A 12,901-nucleotide genomic window follows, 5' to 3' on the forward strand; every position below is an offset into this window, starting at 1 on the left:
ATTCGCTAGTAGCCTATGGGGCTAATTCAGCTTCTTGGGGACGGGTAGGTTGTTATGACTGCCTCAATCTGAGAGAATTTGCTAACACTAGCCCTAACTAAAGCATTGGTTCGCAGAATCTACCACCGGATAGGAATCATGCCTCACTGAGAAGATCCAGCGAGAAATCTCGGTGCTTATGGGTTATCATAATCGACGAGAACGGTGACCGATGCTTGAAGAGCCTAAAAGCATCGAGAATGGATCCGGGGGATCTGACAAGCAATGCTTCGGGCGATGGTGGTTGCCCCGTCATCTGGGTCGGAGCTTATAGGATAAGACATACTGTGTACACACACACACAAACATTACATATATTTTGAGTGAACTTATTTTTAATGATCAATTTATGTAATTATCTGTGTTTATTTCTATTTTGCTTTTTTTTATGAATAAGGGAATACTGGTGGCCTTTCCAGTTTCACCAGGACAGGTGGGCGAGTAAAGGCTCAGCCAGGAGGGGTGGGCTTTGCTAACAGCTGCCCGAGCGTCTCCGAACGAGACCTTACATCTCTGTAAAATTTTGGATTTGGAAATAAATAACATTTTTATTTATTTATTTGTCTTCTATTCACGAAGGAAAAACTACTTAGTCCACTCGAGTGGGTACCACCACCCTGCCTATTTATGCGTGAAGCAGTAATGCATTTCGGTTTGAAGCGCGCAGCAGCCGTTGTACTGTAAACGTTGTTGATCTCTTCGGGTTCCGGTAACCACTTAACACCAGGTGGGTCGTCAGATCGTGCACCCGTCTAAGAAGCAGGGTCGCCGATCCCCAATGCGACGACTGGGACGCGACTATTTAACGATTTCATCTCTCTCATTATTCTCCTCTTAATATTTCAGACGTTTCGAACCTTTTACAGTTAGATTGAATGCTTTTCCTCAATTAAATAGTACTCTGATTGTCTTATGTTTTATTTGGATTAGTAAACGCTTACGTCGTTTTTATACAGGTAGCTTGCGGTCATGCTAAGACCAGTGGCCTGTGAGTTTGGTTCACAGTTCCTTTATCATGATATATAGGTAAGTCCTGTCCGTCTTCTTCGGTGATATTTGCGCGTATTTGACCAATGGCCTCGCGTTCCATACGCTGTACTTGTTTTATTTAGAGAGTTTAATTATCTAGTCAAGATTTAAATGCACGTTGAAAATCTGCGCGCACCGGTCTGTCTTGAGGTCCGTTTCTTATCATCCACGCCGCGTTTCTTGGTGACAGCAGCAGTAAGCGCTAATAGCTGAAATGTTTCATATGAAACTCCGAGCTTACTGCTCATCGGCCCATCGACGTCTATAAAGCATTGTACTGTATGTAACATTCACCCCAGAGCCCACTGAGTTTCTCGCCAGAGAAAATAAGAAGAGGTCACTGTTTCCGTAAATCACCCACTATTTTTGAGTTATTTCTTGACGATACTTACATAAAACATACCTCATCGATTTATTGGCGATTCTTGATATATTGGTACCTACGGTTCTAGGGGAAATAGCCCATAAAGACAGTAGTACACTGTGTTTCTCGCCGGATCATCACAGTGGGTCGCGTTTCCGATCCGTTGGTAGATTCTGCGAAGCACTGCTCTTGCTAGAGCCAGTGTTAGTAACGCCTCCTCGTTCGAACCCCGACAGCCCACCTACACGCTAGGGTTATGCTGGCATAGCCTCTTAAGGCTATCAGCTTCGGTAGGAGAAAACAAGAAAAAAAAAATCTCTCCACAACTACCAAAAAATGAACTAAAATCACACACAAATATTGCTGCGAATTATTTGAGTCATCCCATACTCAGCCTTGAAACGGTGATATCATTGTTATTGTATTACAACTGTGCTGTTTGTCTGCTAATAATATTTTTCATTATTTATAAGAGTAAATAGGTCGCGCGTTTGAGACGTAGATACTTGAGGCTTTGGGAGTTTATGGATAGGTTAATCGTGGAATAATTAGAAACACGATCAGCTTAAATTTAATTAAACACATAGGATATTTTATTTTTATTTTTTTATTGCTTAGTCGAATGGACGAGCTCACGGCCCAACCAAGTGGTTACCAGAGCCCATAGACATCTACAACGTAAATGCCGCCACCTACCTTGAGATATAAGTTCTAAGGTCTCAGTATAGCTACAACGGGTGCCCCATCCTTCAAACTTGATTTATTTCTGTGCTTCAAACCGAAACGCATTACTGCTTCACGGCAGAAATAGGCAGGGTGGTGATACCTACCCGTGCGGACTCACAAGAGGTCCTACCACCAGTATATAATATATCACCAGGATTTTATGCAATCTTTATTGAAAAGGATTACGTTATGAGAAACGTCCTTAATTTCGAGAAAGTCGTCAGTAATATACTAACTCCTTAAAGAAAATATATTTTACAATGAGGTCTGTGTACTTAGTGCGAGTTTTTTAACTTTTCGATCGCGTAAAAGTTAACTCAAATTTGTAGCCCTACTAGCAGCAAACGTAGGGGCGCCGTGCCAACTCTATACAAATTTTAATTAACTGCAATCGAGAAGTTAAAAAACTTGCATTAAGCACGGTGTAGCCTCTCCTCTAATCTATATATTAATACGTGAAGCAAAAATTTTGTATCCCTTTTTACGAAAATTGCGCGGACGGAGGAGCATGAAATTTTCCACACTTATAGAGAATATAGAGAAGAAGTGCACAATGCTAATATTTTTTTTAAATAATGCATAAAAGATACTTTAAATCAATAAAGAAAACATTACACACACTGCATACCATGTATCTGACGTACACACGCATGCATACTATTTATTGTCAAACTTTTGTTCTTGGCGTCTGTGGTCAAATTGAGAATAGATTAAATATTGTTTGTCTTTATTAATATTTTTTTATAGATAAGCCTTGGCGAGATTTGTGATTATAGAAGTATAAAATACAATCATAATAGTGTACAAACTTACAATTCCAATAGTCGAATTTCGACTACTGCGGGACCTCTAGTACTTAGAATTACACATGGTTTAGCAAACGATATATAAACACATGGATAGAATATTGAGCCTCACAAAAAAGGGTCCTTTGTATAACCCGAGGTAATAAAAACCGAGTTATGACTGCATTTCATTTTCAAAGAGTTTAAGTCAAATCTTGAGTAATCATCACTACATAGTAGGTATAAAACAAAGTCGCTTTCTCTGTCCCTATATCCCTATGTATGCTTAAATCTTTAAAACCACGTAACGTATTTTGATGTGGTTTTTTTAATAGATAGAGTGATTCGAGAGGAAGTTTTATATGTATAATAACATCCATTAAATAGTGGAGAAATCAATAATAAAAGACAGTAGCGGGTCGCTAGTAAATAATATAAAGTTAAACTTGCAAACTAAGATTCATTTTTGTATGGAGAATCCAAGATGTGACGCCCCCACAAAAAAGAATCTCGTACATAAAACAAATTTAAATTACTTTCTAAGTAACAATATAAGACTTAGTGCTAAATATTGAATACCTACTATAGATTACAATAAAATCTTGCTTAAACAATATAAGACGTATTGACTCTCATTTTTTTTCCTACCTAAGCTGATAGTCTTGGAGGCTATGTCATCGTAACCTAATAAGTAGGTGAGCTCACGGGGCTCAAACTTGACGATGTTGCTAACACTAACACTAGCAAGAGCAGTGCTTCGCAGAATTTACCCCCGGATCGGAAACGCGACCCACTGAGAAAATGCAGCAGAAACTCAGTGGGTTGGATTTTCTCAACGCAATCTTATATGGAAAGGCCTCGATTCCACCAGTAATCTCTAAATCATAAAAAAAGAATTCCTATAACTTTTTAAATGTTTATACTATATGGGTCCAACATTCACTGCTTACGGGTAAAGGGAAAACCCAACATCATATGGAAAAATCTTACCAGACCGATACAATACAATGCAATACAATACAAAGTTATTTTTTCTCAAAAATTTTCTTAAAATCCTTTTGTGTCCGAAATTCCACAAATTTGTCTCCAGATAATGGACATAGGCCCGTCACATCAATCATGGTTTAAACTAAAATCGTAAATTGACGCGGTCACTAACGATCATCTCGTAATTTCAATCATAGTTAAACTCTATTTCTGCCGTGAAGCAGTAATGCATTTCGGTTTGAAGGGTGGGGCAGCCGTTGTAACTATACTTGAGACCTTATAACTTGTATCTCAAGGTGGGTGGCGCATTTACGTTGTGGATGTCTATGGGCTCCAGTAACCACTTAACACCAGGTGGGCTGTGAGCTCGTCCACCCATCTAAGCAATAAAAAAAAAAAAGGAACTCTCTTTCGGAGTTTAAGCCACTTTTTTTTCCTACCTAAGCTGATAGCCTTGAGAGGCTATTTCAGCGTAACCTTAACTAGTAGGTGAGCTCACGGGGTGATGCTAACACTTACCCTAGCAAGAGCAGTGCTTAGCAGAATCTACCACCGGATCGGAAACGCGACCCACTGAGAAGATCCGGCGAGAAACTCAGTGGGCTGTGTCTGAGGGTTATGCGACCACGAGGGAGCGAGTAAGCCATGACATACGATTTAGGCTGCTCTTTTCAAAATGGCCGCTCGAAATCAACAGACTGTTGTTTTGTTTCAAACTCAGTAAATAAATAAATTTTTAGACTAATGTCCAATACTGCATTGTGCAAGTTTCAAATAAATAAAAATAAACAAACTATCGAATTCTTTGGCTACCTTAGACCGATTTTTTTCCTTCATCTGATAATTTATAACATTGCCTTTAAACTTGCTAACAAATCGGTTTCTGATTTAGAAAAATTGAGAATGCGTGTTTTCCCTTCAACAGACGTAGTAAAAATTAACTTTTTTTTTTGCAAATAAATTCGTCTGTTAAATACAGTACCTACTTTCAGTTTAAGATCTGATAAAAGATTGAAAAGTATGTATAGACCGGAAATGGCTGCAACTCGTCAAAACATTATCTCAGTTTAGCTAAACTACGTTCGATTACGAATTAATATTACGAAAGAAATTTAATCTATGGATCAAACTTGAACTAACTTTGTTAATCTTTAGCTTAAACTACGATTGATATTACAAGCCTTATTTAGAGTATCAGTTATCAGTTGATATGTGGGCAAATAAATTTATTTTACTAGACCTTTTTCTAATTAGGACCTCTTGTGAGTCCGCGCGGGTAGGTACCACTGCCCTGCCTATTTCTGCCGTGAAGCAGTAATGCGTTTCGGTTTGAAGGGTGGGGCAGCCGTTGTAACTATACTTGAGACCTTAGAACTTATATCTCAAGGTGGGTGGCGCATTTACGTCGTGGATGTCTATGGGTTCCAGTAACCACTTAACATCAGGTGGGCTGTGAGCTCGTCCACCTACCTAAGCAATAAAAAAAAAAAATAACTATAATAACTACTGGGCCCCGTAGGAGTCGAAATTCGACTTTAATTAATTGAAATTATAAGTTTGTACCCTATTATGATTCTATTGTCAAAGACTATTATACTTCATATTATCACAGATCTCGCCAAGCCTTCACTTTAGACAAATATTAATAAAGACAAACAATATTTAATCTATTCTCAATTTGATCACAGACTATAAGCAATTATTAGATACATTAAACGACCGATTTCACTTCGACATGCTTTATTGCAATTTTCATTAAAAATTCATTTCCTTTGATGATGAGTCAAATGTCACAAACCGGCACGGGGCTGCTTGCTTGAAACCAAGCCTATTTAATACACAAAATATATTATTATCATTAATAATTTATAGCAGTTAAAAAAAAAACCTAAAACCCAAACCAATTTTGTTAGTAAGAATTACGTATAATCTATGTTAGTAACTTAAAAACCAAATCTAACATATCGTATTCTTGCATTAAAACTGCATAGTCTCAAAACTTACTAATTTAACAGAAGAGTGTTTTAAAAGTTTAACATGTGATATTTTACCAATTACATTATCTTTCTATTAAAGTAAGATAAAATTATGTATTAATTTTGTTAATAGTAGTCAAAATATAGGTAAACTAAAAAAAAAAAAAAAAACCTAAAACTAAACTACGCTTTTTCACAGTATTTATGAGAAAAATACTGGTGATACCAAATGATTCCGCATATTAACTCAATTTCGAAAATTTTTGTCCAAATTGTACAGTTTTAATGCGAAAAGACGATATAATACGTTGCACAGCGAACGAATATCGCATTCTGTTCGTGCATAGACAATTATGATAGAAGAAATACATAGTTGGAATGCTAACAATAATACCTTGCGAGCCGTCCATCCAATACAACGTTTTATTGGAATTTCAAGATTAGTTCACTTGTTCGCAAATCTAACCGCAACTAGTTTAATATAGTGACACAATAATTCCGTGAACTCTGTTCTTAGTTTACCTCGTCTTTGAACTCATTTCGTAACAAGGTCATAATTATCCTTAACACGACGAAAACCTTTGAATAAAGTATTTTAATGCTTAAGAACCGATGAAGTATTAAGCTAAAATATATCCTTGTGCAAGGGATTTTTGTATTTCATTATACGCCCGCAATGGATTTTTGAGTTACGTCTTTGGCGTATTGTGGCTTTTTTTTTATTGCCCTTGCATGCAGACGAGCATACGGCCCACCTGATGGCGAGTGGTTCCCTTTCGTCCATGAACTTCAGCAATGCCAGGGGCAGAGTCAAGCCGCTGCCTACCGCCCAAGCCGCTGCCTACCTTTGGCTTCGTCTGGAGCGCACGCTTTTTTTCCTATAAGGTTCACTGCAGCCACCATGGCGTGTAATGAGACAGCACGCCGGAGAAGGTACGAACAACGAATAAAAAAATAAAAATAGAAGGTTAAAGTCCTCGTGACTAAATGGAGAGATACCATGTCGGTAATGTTATATACAGATACCATGATTGTAAATACGCATTTTTGACGGTTTAAGAATAACGTTTTGTTACTATAGCTGCCGGGAAGGTACCACTGTCTATTCTTTCTGCAGCAGGTCTGCTTTGAGCGGCGTAGGATATCCTTAATACAAGGGAAATTCGAATCTGACGCTTTAAGGTGGGCATTGACGTTGCAATTAATATTTCTATGGACTTCCATGGTCGATAGCATGCAGCAAAGATGCGAATGTTGCGATGGATGTGTGGAGTAACGAGAATGGATAGAATACGGAATAAATATGTTAGAGGAAGTCTGAAAGTGGCACCTGTGACAGAGAAGCTGAGGAGTGCGCGTTTGGGATGGTACGGACATGAGATGAGACGAAATGAAAATGAGGTTGGTAAGAGAGTGTTAATTGAATGTGGAAGGATATAGAGGAAGAGGTAGACCTAAGATGAAATGGATGGATTGCGTGAAAGACGATATGGGTAAGGGGGGAGTGAGCGAAGAAATGGTATATGATAGAAGAGTATGGAAGGAGAAAGCATGTTGCGCCGACCTCAGGTGACTGGGAGAAGGGCAGGATAATGATGATGATGATGGACTTCCATGATCGCTTAACGCCATTTCTGCTTGAGGATCTACTTACTTGAAGAGGACAATACAAAAGCCAAAGAAACCTTTATGCAACATTCGCGATATTGACCCGAAAGTTACAGACAAGAAATGTATTTAAAAAAAAACAAGATATATGGAAATAACGTTTATGGTAATAACTAGATTCCCTTTAAAGGCATGATCCTTGAAGGGAGCCGAGGAAAAATGCGCAAATTGCAATCGCGTGTACAAAAACTTTGACTGATTTATAAAAAAGAGGTAGGTACAATCAGTTCATATTTTTGTCAGTTGTATCGACTTCTTGCCTGTTCCTGTCGTCAAGCACTCACGAGTTTCCTGAAGGGTAGGAAAGCCGTCATACTGTACGACTGAGATTTCTTCCTCCCATGGCCATTTCACTTCAAAAAGTCGTCGTGGCCTAAAGAATAGACGTCCGGTGTATTCGTATTTAGCGATGCAACGGTGTTCGGATCCCGCAGGCGGGTACCAATTTTTCTAATTAAATACGTACTTAACAAATGTTCACGATTGACTTCCACGGTGAAGGAATAACATCGTATAATAAAAATCAAACCTGCAAAGTTATAATTTGCGTAATTACTGGTGGTAGGACCTCTTGTGAGTACGCACGGGTAGGTACCACCGCCCTGCCTATTTGTACTGTGAAGCAGTAATGCGTTTCGGTTTGAAGGGTGGGGCAGCCGTTGTAACTATACTGAGACCTTAGAACTTATATCACAAGGTGGGTGGCGCATTTACGTTGTAGATGTCGATGTGCCCCAGTAACCACTTAACACCAGGTGGGCTGTGAGCTCGTCCACCCATCTAAGCAATAAAAAGAAAAAATAGGTGGGCCGCGAGGTAAGTAAAAATCGCAATTATCAACAGCAAAAAAACATATCACTCGAAGGTAAAAGCTTTAACGAATGAAACTTTATTCAAAAGCTCGCGTTGGCGGCCAACGCGTTTTTGTTTGCGCAACACCATTTACGTAAGCTTACGTAATGTACATTTACCTACGAAATCGTTAAGTAATCGAAGTTTTTATTCGTTGTCTGCACCGTATATATCCCCGGTCATCGTTCTCGTCGAACCCGTCGCTTGCGACGAAGTGCTCGACGAGTAAATTAATCCTCAGACACAGCCCACTGAGTTTCTCGCCGGATTTTCTCAGTGGGTCGCGTTTCCGATCCGGTGGTAGATTCTGCGAAGCACGGCTCTTGCTAGGGTTCGTGTTAGCAACGTCGTCAGGTTTGAGCCCCGTGAGTTCACCTACTAGTTAAGTTTCCGCTGATATAGCCTCTCAAGGCTTATCAGCTTAGGTAGGAAAAAAAAGCACCGTATATACATTACTGTAATGAGTTTCTGTATAAAACTGCTCTAGCTTACGACCTTTCAACACTTGGTATAAAGCGCTCATGTTCGAACTTAGGTCTTCGCATGTTTGAATCAAATTTTACCACCTACCTTATCAATATTGGAACTAAATAAAAAGACAATTCATTAACACTTGTGCGCACGACTGTCCTCTACAGTCGTAACCTAGTCATATAAATTCATTTACCTTTAAATAAAAATCTTTTTGCTTCATACATTGTTACCTTATTGCCTTGTCGAACTAATGTTTTATATTTGACAGACTACATTGATAATTTCCCGAAATTAATGTTGCCATTCGCATATATATAACTTAACATATTATTTGTATTTTAACGTGTAGGGTATGTTTATGTTTTTTAGAAAAACACGGCTTAAAAAATATTATGCTCAAGATATTAGCTTACGGCAGTTTTTCGTCGAGAGCATTCGCCCATGATGTAGCCATTCAGGATTCGATTTGGAGCTTATTTTGTTTAAGATTCTTAACTAGGAAATAGTAAGAAGGATGACTATTGTCTCGAAGACCTTTCTAAATTCGCTGTGACAGGTGGCCTGCATAGGCTCCGCCAGGAGTGTCGCTGAAGGAGGGACCTGACAGGTCATGGACCGTTGCTTCGTGAATGCATGTACTTAATGGACGGGAATCGCGACCCGCTGAGAAAATCCTGCATGAAACTCAGCGGACTGATGCTATGGGTTGGGTTTCACGTCGAACTCTGCAAAGGGTTCAAATTCCTGATTTCTTTTTAATTACATCTTATGGTATTTGTCATAACACAAGTGAATAGGTTATACTGGAAGAAGTCAAAGAAAACTTTTGAAAATATAAGTACGTCTTCTTCGGATTTCGAATAAAAAGAAAAAGATATGGAATGTACTTGAAAAACGGTTATTGACTTTAAAAAAAATGTACATTGATGAACTTCCAAAATAGTCTGATGCTGTAACAGTTTTAAAATAATATTGAGTCTAGTGTTTTGAGGCTAACTAAATAAGTTGACGAAGAGGGCTATTGATATATTTATAATTCGGAATTTTTATATTATCTGTGAATGAAAGAAACCTGTCACTGTCAATGGCTATATTATTATATCTTTGACGTGTCCCAGAAAACGATATTCTGACGTTTTTTTGGTCGGTGTTCGCGTTGTATCCGTGTAAACCTAAAAATATTTATCTGTAAAGTAAATAGTTAGTCTAACATATTGCTTTGTGCTGTACCTTAAAACCACAGATTCACGTCTGGAAAAACTGATCAAATTTATTTGTATTTAGATATTTTTTTCTTTCTAAGCACCTGTCATTTTTGTATATACCGTGACATTGGCAAAATCAATGCTTTAGGCGTTGGAGCCATTTGTCAATAAAACAAAAAAAAGTCTTCTTTAATCACATTAGTCTTTAAGCTAAGCTTCACTTGACTTACTAAAATGTAAAGGACAGTAACACGAGACAGAAACCTTATGATACCTTAAACCCCGATGAGTCATCGGGGTTGACGTCACACCGCACCCCTGCTCACCGGCCCCAAACGACGTGAACTTAATACCGATAATGCACGAAAAGGGAGCGGAATTTGTAACGACTACAAAACATAAAATATATTTAGCTTTGGGTGAATTCAAAGTAAAAAAAATGGTCCGGGTTAAATAAGTGAACCTTATTTTGCAGTTGTTTTCTTCATTTATCATTCTTAAATCAAAATTTCTCTTGTAATTATGTGATGATAATTGATGCTGTGTATAAGAGAAACGAAATAGCTCGCTTTGTCCTTTCCCTCTCTGCACGGTCGAGTGGTTCGCGAGACGCTCTGTCTATTTTCTCACTCTCGCTCTTCCTAAATTGTATCTTTTCTCTCTAGCCGTAACGAATCCGTCGCGAGTTAAATTTTACTCTCAACGCGCTTAAAGAAGTTCACTTCAATAAAAATTAATTGGTACCTAGGTAAATGACCGATTTTAAGATCTTTGGTTGTTTTTTTATGTTTGAGAAGTTACTGGTGGCCCGGAGACCTTTCCAGTTTTACCAGGGCAGATGGGCGAGCAAAGGCTCAGCCGGAAGGGGTGGGATTTTCTAACAGCTACGCGAACGCCTCTAAAGGAGACCTAGCGACTCAAGAGCAGCTGTTTTGCGAATGCATCTACTACTGCATCGAAATCGCGACCTGCTGGGAAGATCCGGTCAGAAACTCAGCACGCTGATGCTTGGGTTAGGTCATGGTCTTGTGTCATTTCAGACAGTAAAATAAAAGCCTTGCATTGTAAACAAAATGCTTCCGAAATAGTTCGGATATTCGAAAGATTTGTCCAAGAAATAGTATTTTGGCTTTTTTACTGAGCGACGAACGAACGACCCTACTCTTGCTATTTGGTTATCGAGGCCCATGGACATCAACAACGCAAATGACGCCACTCGTCTCGAGGCCTAAAGTCTCGCTTCTACGCGAAATGTACTGCACAAATGAAAATCACATTATTTAAGGCCTACTGTCTTTTACACCTGCGGCCTATGGGTTAAGTATACGCAACTGGCTTGTAGTGCCTTGCGCGTCCTATATAAGAATGGGTTCAGGGCAATTATGGGGCTGTCACCTTTTTGTAGCGCGTCGAGGACGCCGGTGTTGACGGCTTTGCTGCAATACCTAGGAAACGAGTAGCATCCCTGATGCGGAGGGTGCGTGGCGGCTCCAGCGGCTACCTGCAACTCATTGCGAACAGAGTGGAGATGGATTGTCCATTCTCCTTAACATGGAATCGTCTATATATGGCAGGACAAGTATCTCTCTCTCTCTCTGTATTTTCATATATGGGCAAAAATATGGTTTGAAATAACTGATTATTTTCATATTTATTTACCTTTTCATTCGAGCATTCGAGCATTTTCATATTTATTTAAACCTTCTCTGCACTTACACAAATAATTTAAGACCAAAATTATTCAAATCGGTCCAGCCGTTCTCGAGTTTTAGCGAGACTAACGAACAGACATTCATTTTTATATATAGAGATTTGTATATAGATTGTACTATCGGACGTCCAAAAAAACACGAACCTCAAAACATAGAACGTCTTGATTCTTATGTCACGTGAAGACGACAATCAATAATTAATGAAGCACGTAAATTGAGACTGATAGCTTTAGAAAACTGACTTTTATGCGTCTGCGGCGCTATTAGGGGACAGTTGACTCTATTTGGTAGGGTCTAAAGATGTTTTTCTGATGATCTGGAATCTAGGAACTGTGTTGTCGCCCACAGACGCCCACGCGGCATTCACTGCGGCAACCTTGGTGGACAATTGTAGCGTGTTCTACTCTGATTGCTTCCAAGGGCCCCTTATCCCCTAGGTATCACTTAAAGATGATTGGATAATAATTTAATTGTGTTGATTTTATTTTTCGGGGCCAAGGTCGGGGAGACATTATCCACTTGGGTTTCTTTCGGATAGTTTACTTTTCAATTAACATCTATCTAGGTACTAATGCATTTTTTTTTCTGGTGACAGTAGAAACTTAGAATAAGAAATATTTAATGAAATAATAAAAGATAATAAAATTTAGTTTTGCGGTTTCATTTTAGCATTTACATATTATGTCTACGCGATTCGTAGAAAAACCTAACTAAATAACTGGGAACAAATCACGCACGGTCATCCAGCCCAATATTAAGATTCCCTGTGTTATGGGTTTCAGAGACTGACATACTTACTTATATACGATTAACACAGATAATAAATACCTAACCATAGAGCAAACAAATCTGTTCATCATACGAATGTTGGCCCGATGTGGGAATCGAACCCACGACCCTCGGCGCAACAGTTAAGGCCTCTTACTGGTGGTAGGACCTCTTGTGAGTCCGCGTGGGTAGGCACCACCACCCTACCTATTTCTGCCGTGAAGCAGTAATGCGTTTCGGTTTGAAGGGTTGGGCAGCCGTCATAACTATACTTGAGACCTTAGAACTCATATCTCAAGGTGGGTGGCGCATTTAC

Source organism: Bombyx mandarina, chromosome 20 (genome assembly GCF_030267445.1).
Source record: "Bombyx mandarina strain Sakado chromosome 20, ASM3026744v2".
Lineage (NCBI taxonomy): Eukaryota > Metazoa > Arthropoda > Insecta > Lepidoptera > Bombycidae > Bombyx > Bombyx mandarina.